General features: G+C 31.3%; 1 protein-coding gene across 5 annotated transcripts in view; it reads right to left on the reverse strand.

Moving 5' to 3' along the window:
• The window catches only part of LOC140447715 (uncharacterized), a 597,936-nt gene that overhangs the window by 101,437 nt on the left and 478,283 nt on the right, over positions 1–18,216 (reverse strand). The gene's annotated exons all lie outside the window — the stretch shown is intronic.

Below are 18,216 nucleotides of genomic sequence, written 5' to 3' on the forward strand. Positions count from 1 at the left end.
ATTTGTGAAGGAAGAAATAAATAACGAAAGAGACGAAACAGTAAAGAACATTATTCTATAGTAGGACAAGCAAAATAAAATCAGAAAATGATTTATATACATCTAATATTTTTTAGGATAGTAGACCATAGAAATTAGCAAATAAAAAGCCTTTTTCGTGACACTCTTTGATACAGGTATCTAGCAATAGCTTTTGATAACTTTGGTGATAAAATATGTAATAAACAAAATATGCAAAAGATTACACGTTTTTTTTTTACTTATAAACAATGTATATACAATATAAGATTGCTATTTGATTTTAAATTCTAAAGGTGAAGACTGGCAAATTATATAAAAAAGTTGACACAATTTTACTGATAAAGCATAGAAAATCCTTTAAAATGAGAGTTTGTAAAGTTATTTTTAGTATTTTGTTGCTTATTTATTGCATTATTGCAAAAATAGCTTCAAAAGCCGATTTTTTGAAAATCATTAATATCTTTTCTAAAACTTTAATTTTGCGAGATAATTGGGCAATATTTAGATATACAAATTTCAAGTTTCAAAAGATATTGCAAAATTGAAATTGTTTATCCCAGAAAGCTTTTATCTACAATGTTATTATGTGTAAACTATTAGGTCAACGTACATTCTAAAAGCACCAAATTGAGGAGAAGGCTTAATTTATCAAATTAAATCATTTAATGATTAAGAAAATTATGTTAAATATTGTAAAATAGATTTACAAAAGTACTGTGATTTTAAGCTTATAAACATTTAAAATAACTTAGACGCACCAACATATAGGTTCATTTTTATTATTAAAAATTTCGGCATGTGTACACGAATTTTAAAACAAAATTTAAAGTCCTACGATTCTTAGAACCCGAGTTGGCAGTTTTTTTTAATTTCTCGATTTTACTATTTCAAAAACTGAATTCATAAATTCAAAAATAAAAGTCGCAATATCTCTGGTTCTAAACAAAAAAATTGTTTTTTGTGCGTTTATATCTTACGGTAGTATAATAAATGAAATAATATATATATATATATATATATATATATATACATATATATATATATACATATATATATATATATATATATATATATATATATATATATATATATATATATATATATATATATATATATATCCTCTAAAGTAACGGCTGAACTGGTAGATGAAAAAGGGGTTGAGGTTAATTGGGTATACAGCTGATTGAAAGCCAAGTGTACTCTGTTCAACAGTTCATTATATTTCGCCAATTTTCCTTGGCATCATCAGATGAGAGCTACAATTATTTAAAACATGGTAAAATACAATTTAATAATAGTTTGTTGTTTATATACTTACTTGATTGAGGTTAATGGCAGTGCGATTTATTTTAATAACATCAAGTAAAAATGTTTTTGTTGGAACAATGTTGATTGTAGCTGTCTTCGACATGTAACATTTAGTTGTATAATTTACGTTCACAAATTAAAATATAGGAAACAAACACAATTCAAATTAAAAACAAAACAGACACAACGTTTAGTTCGGTAACTGTCATTAAGGTTAAGTACCAGAACTACCAAATATCGAATGTATTAATTGACTTTTGTGAAGATGATTAGTTCCATGGTGTTGACGTAGTAGTTGTTTATTTGATTAATATTTACTGTAAAGGTGTGTTATAGTTGAAAAAATTTTTGAAATTACATTATGTGTTGCATTAATTATTTAATAGTTATATGTGTCTATTCATAATGTTTGCTTTTCGATGTGTAATAAATAAGCATAAATCTCACTCAGATGCTCAACATCTGATTTCTTATTTATTAAATTATCCATTTGAGTGATAAATGCCATCTCGAGGAAGAGTCTTTTATTGAGATTATTTTCCATTGCAAGAATCTTTGTTTCACTGTAGTTCATTATGTGGTGTTCATCATGTACGTGTTTTGCAAGGGAACATCTATCAGGATATAATCTGCTGTCGCTCTTGTGGGAAGTGATGCGACTTTTTAGGTGTCTGTTGGTTTGGCCAATATATTGTTTGTTACAACTTCCGCACGGGATACGATAGACTATATTAGATAATTGATCCGTAGGTGTTTTATCTTTTAGTTTGGTGAATATCGAATTAATGTTTAACACTGTGTAATTAGCGATTTTTATGTTATCGTCAGCTGATTTGAAAATTCGTGTAAGTTTCGGTGTTAAGTCTTGTATGAAGGGTAATCTAAAGTATTTAAAAGGAGTTAAATTAGTGTTAGGGGTTGTGTCTAGTGTAGGTGTAGTGTTTTGCGGTGTGTGGTTAGAGATGATTTGTGTTACAGATAATGTATCATTTGTTGTGTTGAATAGTATTTTAGTAAGTAATGTGTTTGGATATGAATTGTCTAGAAAGAGCTGATGAATGTCGTTATTCAGTTTTGGTTCAATACTAAACTTTGGGCCTAGTGCTAAAAATTTTTCAATATCTTTAGGAATATCTACATTACTAATGTTTTTTAACCAGCTTGATTTTGTGTTAAAATGTATGGATTCAAAGTCATTTTTTAATTTTTCTAATTTACTGATTTGTGTTCTTTTAATTCTGTGATATAGTCTGTTATATACAATTAATTGTATATAACATAACATATAATTAATGATATGGGTCGAAGAGGAGATAGAAAAAATACCCAAAGAAGATGTCATATTTGTACTAGGAGACCTCAACGCCCAGATTGGAAAAGAGGACTTTTTACAACAAATTGCAGGAAAGCATACAATACACGAAAACACGAATGACAATGGGCAAAGACTATGTAACCTAGCAACAAGAACAAATTTGTTAATAAGCTCAACAAAATTTAAACACCCTAAAATACATAAGGTAACATGGAGGTCACCAGATCAGAAAACATATAGTCAAATTGATCACATAATGATTAATAAACGAAAGCAATCGTCAATAAAAGATGTAAGAACATTCAGAGGTGCGTGTGCAGATTCAGACCACTACATGGTCACAACCACTATGAGACAAAAAGTTAAAATTGAAACAAAACAAAAAAACCAACATAAAAAGTGGAATGTCAATAAAATGAGTAATGAAGAAGTAAGAAAAAAATATGAAGAGGCAGTAACAGTTCAAATAAAAGAGAAATATAAAGCAGAAGATATAAACACAGAATGGGAGACGATCAAAAAATCAATAGAAGAAGGTGCAAATATGCAGATAGGTAAAAGTCAGGCTAAAACAAAAAACGAATGGTATAACCAAGAATGTAGAGAAATAACAGGAAAAAAAGTGCAAGCCAGAAATAAATGGCTAAGAACAGATAAAGAGGAAGACAGAGAAGAATATGAAAAATTAAGAAGGAATGCTAAGAAAGTGATAAGGCAAAATAAAAGAAAATGGGTAGACAAAAAAATGCAGGAAATAGAGCAGGAAAGAACAAACAGAAATACGAAAAGTTTTTACAAAAAAATTAAAGAACAAAACAAAAAATACAAGGGCAAAACAAACGGAATAAAAAATAGAGAGGGAATAGTAATAATAGAGGACCAAGAATACAAACAAGTATGGAGAGATTACTACAGAGAGCTCTTGACGGAGGAAACAACAGAAGAAGAAATGCATAATGAGGAGGAAACGGTGCACGAAGAAGAAGCTGATGAAGTAGATATCGAAATTTCAAAAGAACCAACATTAGAGGAATTGGATGAAGTAATACAGAGAAGCAAAAATGGAAAAGCCCCTGGTAAAGATGGCATTAATATGGAACTAATAAAATACGGGGGAAGGGAACTAAGAGGAAAAATACTGGCACTATTGAAAAATATATGGAAAGAAGAGAAAATGCCAGCGGACTGGGAGGTAGGGCAGATCATAACAGTACATAAAAAGGGAGACCAACAAATCTGTGAAAATTATAGAGGAATAACGTTACTAAATACAACATATAAAATATTGACATCAATAATAAAAAAGAGGTTATCAAAGATCACAAAGAAGACAGTAGGACAGGACCAATGTGGATTCACAGAAGGAAGATCTACAATAGATGCAATACACACAATAAAACAAATAATGGAAAAAGCAAACGAGTATAAATTAGAATTGGAAATGTTATTCATAGACTTCAAACAGGCATTTGATTCAATTAAAAGGAACGGATTAATGATAGCACTTAAAAAATTAAAAATCCCACACAAACTCAGAAAATTAATAGAAATGACAATGAGAACTACAAAAATAAGCATAAAGACACAAAGAGGAGAGACAGAGGAATTCATTATAAATAAAGGGATGAAACAAGGAGATGCCTTATCAACAACGCTATTTAATCTAGCATTAGAATATGTACTACGAAATATAAATAAAGGAAATCTCAGAACAAGAGGTGGTCAAATAATTGCATATACAGACGATATTGCTATTATTGCAAAGAACAGAAAAATAATGAAAGAAATGCTAGAAGAAATAAGAGAGAAAGGGGTGGTAATGGGGCTAAGATTAAATCAAGAAAAGACAAAAATATTAAGATTAGGGAAAAAAACAATGAAAGAAAAAATCAAAATAGGAAGTTCTGAGTTTGAAGAAGTAGAATACTTCAAATACCTAGGAGTTACAATAAGTAAATCCGGAGAAAGGAAATCCGAAATAAAAGAAAAAATATTAGCAGCGAATAAAGCTTATTTTGCAAACAAAACATTACTTAAAAGCAAAACACTGACTAAAAAAAGTAAGATGAGCATTTATAACACCATAATTAGGCCAATATTATTATATGCAGGAGAAACAATGACGATGGTTAAAAAAGATGAAGAAGACTTAAGAATAGCAGAGAGAAAGATTATGAGAACCATACTAGGACCAATCAGAACAGAGCAAAATGAATATAGAAGCAGAACAAATGCAGAAATTAAGGAAGAACTTAAGGAAGACATCGTAACTAAAATAAAGCAATGCAGAGTTAGATGGTTAGGTCACATTTGGCGAGCAGGCGATGAGGCAGTGACATACGCAATGATTGAATGGAATCCAGGAGGAAAAAAGAGAAGGGGAAGACCGAGATCAAAGTGGCTGCAAGAAGTTGAAGAAGACCTCCAAAGGGCAGGAGTCAGAGAATGGAGAGGAAGAACTAGAGACAGGAAAAAATGGAGAGATATTGTCAAGAAGATAAGATAAACAAAAAAGACTGATCCACTTAAGAAATCGGATCTAGAAAGCATTTGCGGTTTAACCCCACACTGGGGTGTATAGCCATCTCTTTATATATATATATATATATATATATATATATATATATATATATATATATATATATATATATATATATATATATATATATATATAGATCTAGAGGTTAATGTGGGCTCCGTACTAAAACTGTATTATACTAACTCCAGGCGAATATACACCGTGTATATTTTTATCTGGGTAGCGCTTTATGTGGACTCCGACCAACACGTCGGATTAAGTGGACTCCGTAATAGGTTAAAACACTTTTGGGATCCGTATATATTTTTTCGTGTACACAACTAAACTCCTCCGATGTTGCCAATAATTTGATTAGTCGTAGATTTTCAAATTTTACAGCAGGTACGTTTTGGACTTCAAATTTATTTAAATATCAATCAATTTAGTCATCGAGAAATTTCACACATAGGTACTTGGTTAATGTAGTTAAATATTTTATGGTGGTAATTTATATTACTAGCTTTAATTATAGATAAACTGAAATTAGTGTCTATTATAAACTTTGAAAAGGCAAGTGTCCATTTTTATGTACTAGTATTTTTTTTAAATGCATTAGCACAAACATTTATTATATAAATGTACGTTCCGATGTTTCCATTGCTACGGTTTATGACTTACAATATTTGATTCATCAAACAGTAAAATTTAAATTATAATAATTTATAAATCAATCTTAAAATTATAATTTTTTACTGTCTAATTTAAATATTTCGATTTTTTCTTCTTCATGTGCCTTGTCCGTTCCGAACGTTGGCAATCAACATGGCTATTCTGACTTTGTTTACGGCAGATCTGAATAGTTCAGCAGATGACAATCCGAACCATTGCCGCAAGTTTTGGAGCCACGAGTGTCTTCTCCTCCCTGGACCCCTTCTGCTGTCTATTTTCCCTTGAACGATCAGTTGTAGTATTCTATATTTATTATGTTTCATAACGTGACCCAAGTATTCCAACTTTCTTTTCTTTATACTTATTCCTACCTCTCTCTCTTTACCTATTCGGCGTAGTACCTCTTCGTTGGTCACGTGCTCAGTCCAGGATATACGTAATATACGTCGGTAAGCCCACATTTCGAAGGCCTCTACTTTTTTCATCAATGTTGCGGTCATTGTCCACGCCTCCATTCCATATAACAAAACCGGGAATACATAACATTTCAGAAGTCGAATTTTGAGAGGTAGGGTGAGGCTTTTAGAGGTGAAAATTTGCTTCATGCTAGTGAACGATGCTCTTGCCTTTTCTACTCTTATACGTATTTCCTTCGCTTGATCCCAATTTGAGTTAACTGTTGTTCCCAAGTAGATGTACGAATCCACGTGTTCAATTCTTTCTTTGTCTAATATCAGTTGCTGTGGTGGTTGTTGGGTTTTGCTTACTAACATCCATTTGGTTTTTGTGATATTTTCGATTTTTTAATGTAGGGAATTCAATATCCTATACTTTAGATACACATAAACACATGGATACACTTATGGTAGATACTAGCAATCAGTAGTGAGTCATTACTAAGATATAATATTTCGGTGTCCTATGGTAACTTGATTTTAGCCAACATATCTATTACAATTACATATAATATGTTCGGCCTTATCGTTTTAAATACTTTGTCGCTTGTACAAGCTATCATTATTTTCAATTTTAAATAATCGTTTTTTGTATCTTGCATTGTCAGGCATATAATTTTTAATTTAGAAGTAAATGTATGTATAATATTCTTTTTTCTGTCACTTGGTTTAAATATAGTTCACTTATATTCTTCTTGCTTATTTATTTTTATTCGTAATACTTATAAAATATGTAATAACGTACCCGTTGTTGCAAAAATCAACAACGGGTACGAAAGATATCAGGTATCAGGGGTAGTATTTGTCAATCTAAATGCCGCTTACGACATATTAAATTAAATAACATTTCTCCAAAAATTGTATGACATCCCCTTAGATAAAAACATCACTTGTTTTATCCGCGATCTAGATTTAATTGCTCTTTTTTTTTCGTGTTCTCTTCACTTTGTTGAAGATGTCGCAGACGGGAGATAGTTTCTTATGAGATCAATATCATTAGCATATTAGGAGTGCTTGGTACCTTGGGCCATTAATGGATTGCATTTTAAATAGGCGATTTCTATTTTAGTAAGCTGTTCTTTAATTTTTTGAATACTTGAATTGAGAATCTGTATTTTATTCGACTGTTTTATAACACAGAGTTTCTTGTATTATAAAATATAGTGCTGTTTATATAGTGCTGTTTAATAATAATAAAGTTCAAGCAGCAATTTATATATGCAATAACTTGGTACTGATATCTCTGCTCCCCGATACCAGGTAGCAGTCCCGAAAACATTAAAACAGCTACACTCGTGCTTCCTATTATCCAACGATTAGCCAGTCCAGGACTATACGCCTTATTATGGTACTGATATTGCTGCTGTCCCTTATAAGTGAATAAAATATGCAAGGAAGGTTTTGGTAATTTAATAGGATTTTGTATGTTATTTCTCCGAGAAAGTGAAAAATATCTATTTGCTATACGGATTTAATCTATAGATGAAATATTAGAATGCTATAGAATAATGCTATTAGCAGCAAATAATATGCAGCAGATAGTATGCTGGAATTAGCAGTAGCACTAGGTATGGCCATTGTTAGTACATGCTTTTAGAAGAGAGAAAGCCAACTTTTCAAATTCAACAGCAGACAAAATCAATTCCAAATCTGGATCGTAAGCCAATCCCTTATGTAAAGACTCTAAAGTAATAATTAGTGAAACTGTAAGCCAACAGCATAAAGTGCTGGTACTAGATATACAAGAAAAATATGAAATAAAACCAAAATATCGAGGAGAGTCACAAAAACAATTAATTGACGTTAACAAGCGACAACGTAGTTCAATTTAGAACAGAAATAGAAGAAAGAATGTGTTGGAATATGGAAAAAGGTTATAATGAAATTTGGAGAAATGTATCAAAAATTATTAAAGAGGGTGCAACTAAAATACTTGGAAAAATCTCAGGAAATTGACTTAAAAATTGGTAAATATAGATAGTCAGACGATGTTTAAGACAATATAAAAGACAAGAGAAGGTTATATAAAGAGGGACAAGAAAATATATCAGACTAAGATTATCAAAATATCAAATAGATAAAGAGGAAGCAAAAGTAGCGGTAGCACAATCTTAGGTAGCAGCGTATGAAAAGCTGTACAATGAACTGAATACTAAGAAAAAAACATATACAAAATTTCTAAAAGTGGAGCAAAGAAAACCAAAGATTTTAATCAGATTAAAAGTATACGAGATAAATACATTAAACTATTTATGCAAGGAAAGGATGTAAAAAATCGCTGGAAGGAGTTCTTTAACGACCAATTAAACGAAGAGTTTGAGAAAGCATCTATAGAGCCAACAGAGACAGTAATAGGAATGGTGCCGAAAATGACGACCGCGGAAGTAATTCAAGAGCTACATAAGATGAAAAAAGAAAAGGCATAGGTCCTGATGGCAGCCCTGGATATATATGATCAGCATTAGGAAAATCAGGAACAAGTTAGTTAACAGGACTATTTAATAGAATTTTGAAAGTAAGGCGAATACCAGATGCCTGGAGAAGTAGCATTTTAGTACCTGTATACAAAAACAAAGTAGATGTTAAACTATGTACAAACTATAGAGCCCTAAAACTACTCTGTCACACCATGAAACTGTGGGAGAGAATAATTGATGGTAGGATACAGGAAGAAACAGAAATATTAGGAAATCAGTTTAAATTCATGCAAGGCAAATCAACAACGGATGCAATTTTTATCATAAGGCAAGTGTAAGGGTAAGACTGATAAATTTCATTTGAGAATAGTATTGCATCAGGGGTCAGTGCTAATCCATTATCCCTTCTAATTAGTGTTGGAAAAATTAACGAAAACATGTCAAGGAGATATCCCTTGGTGCCTGATGTATGCTAATGATGTGGTGTTAGTAAGAGATAAGGAGAGAGAATTGAATTAATGATTAAGACAATGGAGATGGGCGCTTGAGCAAAAAGGTCTAAAACTAAGGCAAACGAAAACAGAGTATCTAAAGTGTGCATTTAAAAATCAACTTCAACTTTACTTTAAATCAGGTTGTATTTATTTATGTAAGTTAATGAAACCAATAATAAAAAAAAGAGCTGATTCCAAACTGATAATTTTTATTCAGAGATAAAAAATATCCTATGATTAATGAATATACAGAATTATCGATATAACTAAGTAAGAAACTTGTTGAGAAATACGTGTTAGAAAAAAAAAAATTGTGCTAGTCTTTTTTGACATAGCTTAGGACTTTGCTAAAGTATAGCATGGGAGTTTAACCTACAAATAGTCTACCTATATGGTCACAGTTGGAAATGACACTCTCATACTCACAGTATTTGACAACAGCAAAGTAGCAGCAAAAAAATTATAACTGTTGTTAAATAAAATTCATAATAACTTAGAATTGGAACACTAAACTAAATGAGTCCGAATTAATTCACGTCAAGTTTATACATCGGAAAATCTAAAATATTCATGTTACAAAAAACGATGTCTAAATACCTTATGCATCTTCCACAAAATACATGGAACTGTAATTGAGACTTCTATAGTATATGTTAAAAAAAAGGGAGGAACTAAGTTATCAGAAAATGTTTCCGCAACTCCTATAGTCATTAACTTGGTACTGATATCTCTGCTCCCCGATTTCAGCAAGCAGTCACCAAACCATTAAAACTGCTACATTCATGCTTCCTGTTATCCAACGATTAGCCAGTCCAGGACTATATGCATTATTATGGTACTGATATTGCTGCTGCCCCTCATAAGTAAATAGAATATGCAAGGAAGTTTTTGGCAATTTAATAGGGTTTTTGTGTGTTACAATATAATTTCTCCGAGAAAGTAAAGAATATCTATCCACTATCCGGATTTAATCCATAGATTAAATATTAGAATACTATAGAATAATGCTATTACCAGCAAAAAAAACGGTATAATAGTAACGATAAAACCAAATAAATGTTCATTAACAGACAAAAGAGACGATGTAGAATAGGGCATATAACCTAACAATAACGTTGTCACATAAGAGATAAAAGGGAAAATTCAGGTAGCAAACTGATATATTATGTATAACCTCATAACACTTTTAAATCAAGAAGTGAATGCGAACTACTAAAATCAGGATATATAAAACAATGTAAGTAAAACTGAGGTATTAATTAGATCAGTAGAAAAGCCCTCAAAAGTGTTTTACGACCGGGAACTAATGCTAAGGTTAAACAGGTATATAAAAATTGCACCGTCGTACAAGAAACTAAATCTCAACGCTAAAGTTATTGTTTTGCACTTTGTATTGATTTGTGATCTTATTCATAACAGAATTATATATTTCTCTAAGAATTCTTCTTTCTGCGACGCTCAATCGGCTCTTATTTTATTTTTTCATTGTTCGTGTTTTACTTACATACGTAGATTCTTATTTTTCTTACTGCGGGATGTATTTTTGGATTTAATTTTTTTGCTTAAAACGTAGCAATTGCCAGCTTGTATTCTGTTGTTATTCTCTTTTGTAGTGTTTTTGTTAAAAGTGCTCTTAAATCCCAAATATTTAGACCGATGAAATATTTCAAAGTGATAGCCATATATTTTTTTATTATCGTTGATTTGGGGGACCCTTTTTTGCGCTTTTTTCTATTGAATGTATTAATGTTTTTTGCTTACTAATAATTATTTTCGCTACTATATTAAACTCATCGACGAAGGTCCGTATAATATGAGGACCTTAATTATTAAACTGTGAGATTTTCTGTATTTGCTTTCCGGTCGATGCTCTCCAAAACGATGGTAAACACGATTGGAGACACGGCATCTTCCTGTTTGAGGTCACTGGACATTTGAAAGTAAATTGGCAGTTAATTTTCTTATGTATGCCTAGTTGTTCCATAGCATTTTAGTTACAATCTTATAATTATATCATATGTTTGTTTAAAATCTATAAATAACTAGCTTAATGTTTTTTTTTATTCCCAACATTTTTCATTAAGTATATAATAGTGAATATTTGATCAACGGTTCATTGAGATTTCCTAATTTCACATTAATCTTTCCTAATTTCACATTTGTGGTTGCTGGATGTCAAAGAAGACACCATTTTCCATAGCGGGTACTATGATTCCAATGGGGTAAAATACAACCTACATATTTGTTGCCAAAATTACTTTGCTGCTGTATCGAGTACCGTTTACTGGTATATGAATTTTGTTACGAATTTATCCTGTGTGCTGAACTCTATTAAATATTTTACCGCGAATTGAAAAGCATGTGTTTTAACCTTTATTTGTAACATTTTTCGTTAACGTTCAGTGGAACATTTTACGTTTATCTAAATAAGTATTTTTGCGTTACATTGATATTTATGTGGCAATTAGCTGTAAAGTCATTAGTCTTTCCTGTGGTATCATATTTTCTTAATTTTTTTTGTAGACAAGCGGTTTAGTTTGTGTAATATAATATCCCCAATTCATTTCATAATATTTAGTTTTCAAAACAGCTGTTACGCTAATTCCTTTACCTTTTTAAAGCACTTTGGGTTATGACTATTTTTAGTATTTTACCACGCATATTATGTTTTCCAATATTTGGGATTTGTATAATCTTTATGTATATAATTATTTATCTTCCTGTTTGAAATCAATGTACATTTGAATATAAGTCGACAGTTTTCATTGAAGTCTTATTTTATTTTATTATTCCTTTTGTGTATGGGTATGCTTTTCAGCAAGTTGGTACTTGCTCTTACTTCTAAATTGACAGATCAGCTGTTTAACTGCCTGTACTGAACTTTCTTTTTCATTTTGCAAATATATATATATATATATATATATATATATATATATATATATATATATAAAAATTAATATAAACCACTCTGACATACCGTTGATTGAAATATTGGATACCCTATACTATTCAATCAACGGAAATACTAAGATCACACGGGGAGAATATTATGGGTTATTTCTGGTTTCGTCATAATTTACACTGAAATTACTAACAAGAGAGTGCTCTCACTTCCACATGTTGAAATTGATATATAGTACCAACAGATGCTAGTCATATACCGTCAGTACTAATAAAATGGAAACTATCAAATTAATGTCAATTTCATTTAATCAAACGTACTAACCTTAAAAATGGTCATTTAAGGAAACCCACCTCAAAAATATTGACAATAAATTAAAAATAGCTTAAGCGTTATAAAAGTAACAGAGCAGCAAAGCTCACAGCATGAGGATAGGGCCTCGTACTTTTATATAGCAATTTGTTCTCACAATTTTATAGTTTTTCGAAAATTGAACTCCGATTCAAAGATTAAAACGTCAAACAAAATGTAAAAACCTATTCATATTTTGAAATATAAAATCTTCAATTTAGAAATTGAACATTCTTAATAAATATATAATCTAATATTTAAGCCTGTTTATATTTTACAGACTTGGAAAACACTGAACAGACAAATATTTATTCTTTTATACACTAGGTTCTAAAAAAAGTGTACTCAAAACGAATAAATATTATCTACCCAGTGTTTTATTCCAGTTTCATATGAAAGCACCAGATCTTAGATATTATAAATTTCGTCATAGGTGCAAATTTGAAATGAGAACCAAATGATAGAGCATATAGTGAAATATAAATATCTTAGCCCTCTATTGCCCGACTTTTTTGTAAACTTAAGAGAAAATGTTTTAATTTGTATATGTGCTCAAATATCCATTTACAACAAGTAGTAATTTTTTTAGATTTTTTAAATTTTGTTTGGGGAGAGTTTTGGGAGTGTTGCCCTCAGGCAACTGTGGGCAGCAAAAACTAACGAATTAAGTTATATACTTATTTATTATGCCAATCAAAAAAACAAATATTTGTAGTTATAAAACATAAAGCACCTTTACATTTATCGCACATTACTTTAGAAGTATTACAGCATCCTGGTTTTTTGCATCTTCCCTTTTTTTTTAAAAATACTGGCCAGTGGAAGGTTTGGTCAAGCCTAACTTCCTTTGGTGGTACAATACCAGTAGGTTCTCTCTTCTGTTTTTTTTTACAATTTTGTTTTCAATTTCACTGAGCCTGGGACGTCCTTTGTTTTTGATCTGGTCAGTTCTTGCTAACAGTACGCTACATAAGAGCAATTAGTGAATCCATAAGATCGACACCTCCCATAAATTTATTATAAAATTGCACTGAATTTGGACAGCATACAATTATTCTTGATTTTTGTTTCTTATCCCACCTCTTGACTAACGAAGTAGGCTCAGAACCAACAAATGTACTAAGCAAATGAACCGGTTTATTATCGTATTACTTTAACGCTGTTAGTCTTATGCCATCTACTGTAGCGTGCTTTTCTTCTACAGTACCTCTGCCCTGTTTCTTCATATTCTTGTCATCAGAAAAATGGCAATTAGGCAGTCTGTTTGGACGAACAGTTTCCAAACATTGCAGTCCACGTTTTTCCATTTCAATATGCAACTCAATGCTATTGAACCAGTTGTCAAAATATACTTTATAGTATTTATTTGTTCGACTATCTCACACAATCTTATTACTACATTACCGCTGGTGTCTACATTAGGTAAATGAAGAGGATGTTCAACAGTTCCTGTATATAATTCCCAGTTATAAACAATACCTTTGCTATCACACAAAACAAATGCCTTGTATCCCCATTTTTTGGGTTTGTTCTTCATATATTGTTTTAAAGAATGTGCCCTTTGAATGGTATAATTTGTTCATCAATACACAATTTTTCACTCATTGGAATACTCTAAAAATTTTGAAATGGACCGTTGATGAATGGTCTACTTTTGTTGACCATATTTTCGTTATTATTGAAATGAATTTTAGTTTTTATTTCTTCCCAGCGATTCCTAGATATAGTGTCAACTATTTGAGCAACACGTGTTTCCTTCTGCCAAAATGATCTTGTCCTTGGCAAGCCATATATTGACACAGTAAAACAGATCCAATAAATTGGTTTAATTCTGCTAGTATCATATTCAATGGTCTATTTATATTCTTTTGCAGTGCATACAAATTACTTTGTTCTACTATGTTTTCCAGCATATTGGTAGATATCATCTTTTTAAAATAATGTAGAGCTGATTCCCGTTCTAATAATTTACATGTTGGTAAATTACCTTTCCATTCTGGAATTGGAAATACTGTTCGGGAACCACTCTTCCACTGAATGTTTTTTTCGATTATTTTTGACCTTTTGAACACATTTTGTTCATTGTCTTTTTCTGTTTTATCGGTATCATCCTTATCTTCATCTTGGTCTAAATCTAAATTGGTATCCTAGTCTAAATTTGCTTCGTACAAATCGTCTTTATTTTCCATTTTATTTGATCCTGGATCGATTGATATCTGAGTACCTATGGAAAATTCATTATCACTCTCTTATTATCACTATTAAAGTCAGAGTCTTTGGATTCCTCAGATATTTACTGCTTTTCCCGTAGAACGTTTTTGTATCCATCCTAAAAAAATAATTTAAAATAATATGGTCCAGTGTGGATTCAAAGGAACATACCTGTTTTTTATCACAGAACTGAAACAACATAATAAAATAAACAAATTTCAACGGTAATGAATATCTAAATGCTGATATAATGCCTCTGTATATATTTTTATATAAATTGTACACAATTTATAACAATAAATCACGATCGAAAACACAAACTAATAAGGCAGCCATGTCCATTTGACATACTGTTAAACATTTCCATATAGGTTTCGTCATAGGTTCATAGAGTGTATTAAAATGTATAACCAAATGTTGCCTGAAATTAACAGAGGGCATCTTAGAGTCGGAAATTGTTTTAAAAAAGTTTTTTGCATCAAAAACTCCTTTGTTGCCTTGAAAACACACGGGGCTATAGAGGGTTAAAATAGCTATATCGAGCGAGGATAAGGTTATTGATGAGGAAAAAAAGGCCTATCACTAAGGAAGTGAGAAAGTAATTGGCAAACGCAAAGAGCACTTTAATTACATTAAATGAAATATGCATTACAATCTATCATGATAAACATATCTTGATACACATGAAACAAGACAATTAATAAACACGTTAAGAGAATCTTAAGAAATAATAACCAAAATTTAACTTTTAATACACAAAAGAAATAATGATATGCAGAAGATACACAAATTAAAAAACGTTATCCAGTTATTGTACGCAAGAGAGATACCTCTAGGAAAAATCAAAACGATCGAAAATATATACCAAAACAACACAATAAAAGTAAAAGTAGAAGAAGAACTGACCGACCCTATTGAAGCTGACAATGGGATGAGACAGGAATATTCCCCGAGTCCTCTATTATTCAACCTGATTATGGATGAAATAATAAAAAAGTAAGAACTAAAAAAGGATACCAAATGGAAGAAAAACAAATAATATATAATATAATAATAATCTGCTGTGCAGACGACGCAATACTACTCTTTCAAAGTAAAGATGATTTACAACGGATGCTGCACCAATTTCATATAACCGCCAGAAAATTTAACATGTTAATTTCCCCAAAAGAGACAAAATGCATGGATACAACAGCAAATTTACTAAGATGTTAATTGGAGCTGGAAGGACAGATAATAGAACAAGTGTTGGAGCTTAAATATCTAGGCATCACATTATCTAGCTACGGAAAGGTCGAAACTGAAGTGGAAGATCCAGTGATTAGAGCAAACAGAGCCACAGGCTGCCTAAATGAAACATTATGAAGAAATAAAAATATCGGAAAAGAAACGAAAGGCAGAATTTACAAAACAGTCATCAGACCAATAATGACATACGCGGCAGAAACAAGACCTGACACAGAGAGGACAAAAAGGATGTGAAACAGCAGAGATGAAAACACTTAGAAAAATTGATGGTAAGACACTATGGGACAGAGCTATAAGTACAGATATACGACGTAGATGCAAGGTGAAGAACATCAAGAACTGGTTAAGAAATAATAGAGTAGAATGGAACGATCATATAAGCCGAATGACAACAAATAAAACCATAAAGACGGCAACAGACGGTTAACCGAAAGTGTTCAACCACAAATTAACTCCTTAATTTGTAATCTCACATTATTCTTAACTTCTTAATCTTTTATAGTTTCACCGTGTATAAGTGACATTGTAAAACCATATCGTATACTTTAATAATTAGTTCATTTACCTACAACTAAATAAATAGCCGAATAATATATTTTCTAATTGAACTTCCTAAGTGTCGCAATTAAGGCGTAGATTAAATTGTAGTGTAAGCAAAGTTTGTTGGTATGGTATGATAGGAACCATTAACCTCTGTGCTTAGGTATGAAATATTTGTGAGATTATAAATTGGGGATTTGAGTCCATTTGAACACAGTCAATCATAAGTAGTTACCTAACGAACATCATATTGTGTAATTACCAGTAGCTGTCAATAAATCAACACTTTTACTCCACAACTTCAACTTTTATTATATCTATCATCGTCGGTCGACAAGAAGCGGACAAAGGGGCATTTACAAACCGATTCGAACCTCAAATCTACGTTCGAAACTTTCCATTGGTCCTTCGACAAAACATCATCAAAAGGGCGTTAATTGGTTTGGAGCTTCGAAGGAGACGACCCTTAGCGACCGAAATAGCTGTTTTCCAGTTCCGTACAAGATCGACGATCGAATTCGAAGTGTGGAAAAAAGAAAAAAGAAATTAAAAAGACCAGAAAGCACCGAAATTAAGGGTAGGAGCCTTACGAGAGCCTTTGATTACAAGAGAACCTAAATAGCAGTCCTTAAGTCTACTGTTCCATCAGTTTGGAGATCCAGTTTCCAGCAGAAAAATCTAGTAGCATCCAGAGATTCAGCTCACCAGTTCCAGTTGCAGTTCTAAGAAGGGAGAAGGGACATACAAGTGAACTTCGGGATAAAACTGTAAGTTTTTGAATATTTATTATCATTTAGAGCAGTGCATTTTTTTTATAAATTAAAAAGATTATTAAAGAAACTTAAGATTCAAATTTAATAATACTTAATTGAAATATTTTTATTCTGCATACCTTTTTACTTAAAAAAGTAATAGTTTATCTACAGCTAATTCAAATCTAATAGCTTAATTATTTTAATTTTAATTATGCTCCATAATTTGATTCTTACAATTTAAAATTCTTAAAACATTTGATGTTCATAATATAGGGAAATATCGTGACAAATCGTTATTTTTATACACATTCAGAGTTCATTCATTCCAAATATATAGTATTTTGTAGTATTTGCATTTTTTATATAAAGAATTTTTTCTCTCTGGTTACAAGTGATAATATTACATTCTTTAATTTGTACAATAAGCCGTGTCAGCAAGGTTAGGCAAGTTCATTCGTTTTTAAATAAGTTACGAAAATCGTAAAGGAAAAGCAATGGTGCGTGGTGCGGTAGATGCCTACTACACAAAAGGGAAGTACCATGTTATTCCTATCATAGATCTGCAGAATGTGGTGGACAGCACCATTCATTACTACACATGTCAGAAAGTCAGTATGATAACAGAAGGAATTCTGAAAACAGAAGGCCACAAAATAGACCAAATTCTAGTGGGTCAGGTCAGTATGATAACAGAAGGAATTCCGAGAACAGAAGGCCACAAAATAGACAAAATTCTAGTGGGTGCCAGTATGATAATAGAAGGATTTCTGAAAACAGAAGGCCACAAAATAGAATAAATTTTAGTGGGTGCCAGTATGATAACAGAAGGAATTCTGAAAACAGAAGGCCACAAAATAGAGTTAGAAGAAGTAGATCAAAGCAATACTCTTTCAGTAGAAGAAAAAGAGTGTGAAGAATATTATAAAAGAACCGTAAAAAGGGATAACGAAGGAAGATTTGAAGTTAAAATATCCTTCAATTCTAATACAAGCCTATTAGGGGACTCAAAATA

This window comes from Diabrotica undecimpunctata, chromosome 8 (assembly GCF_040954645.1).
Source record: "Diabrotica undecimpunctata isolate CICGRU chromosome 8, icDiaUnde3, whole genome shotgun sequence".
Classification (NCBI taxonomy): domain Eukaryota; kingdom Metazoa; phylum Arthropoda; class Insecta; order Coleoptera; family Chrysomelidae; genus Diabrotica; species Diabrotica undecimpunctata.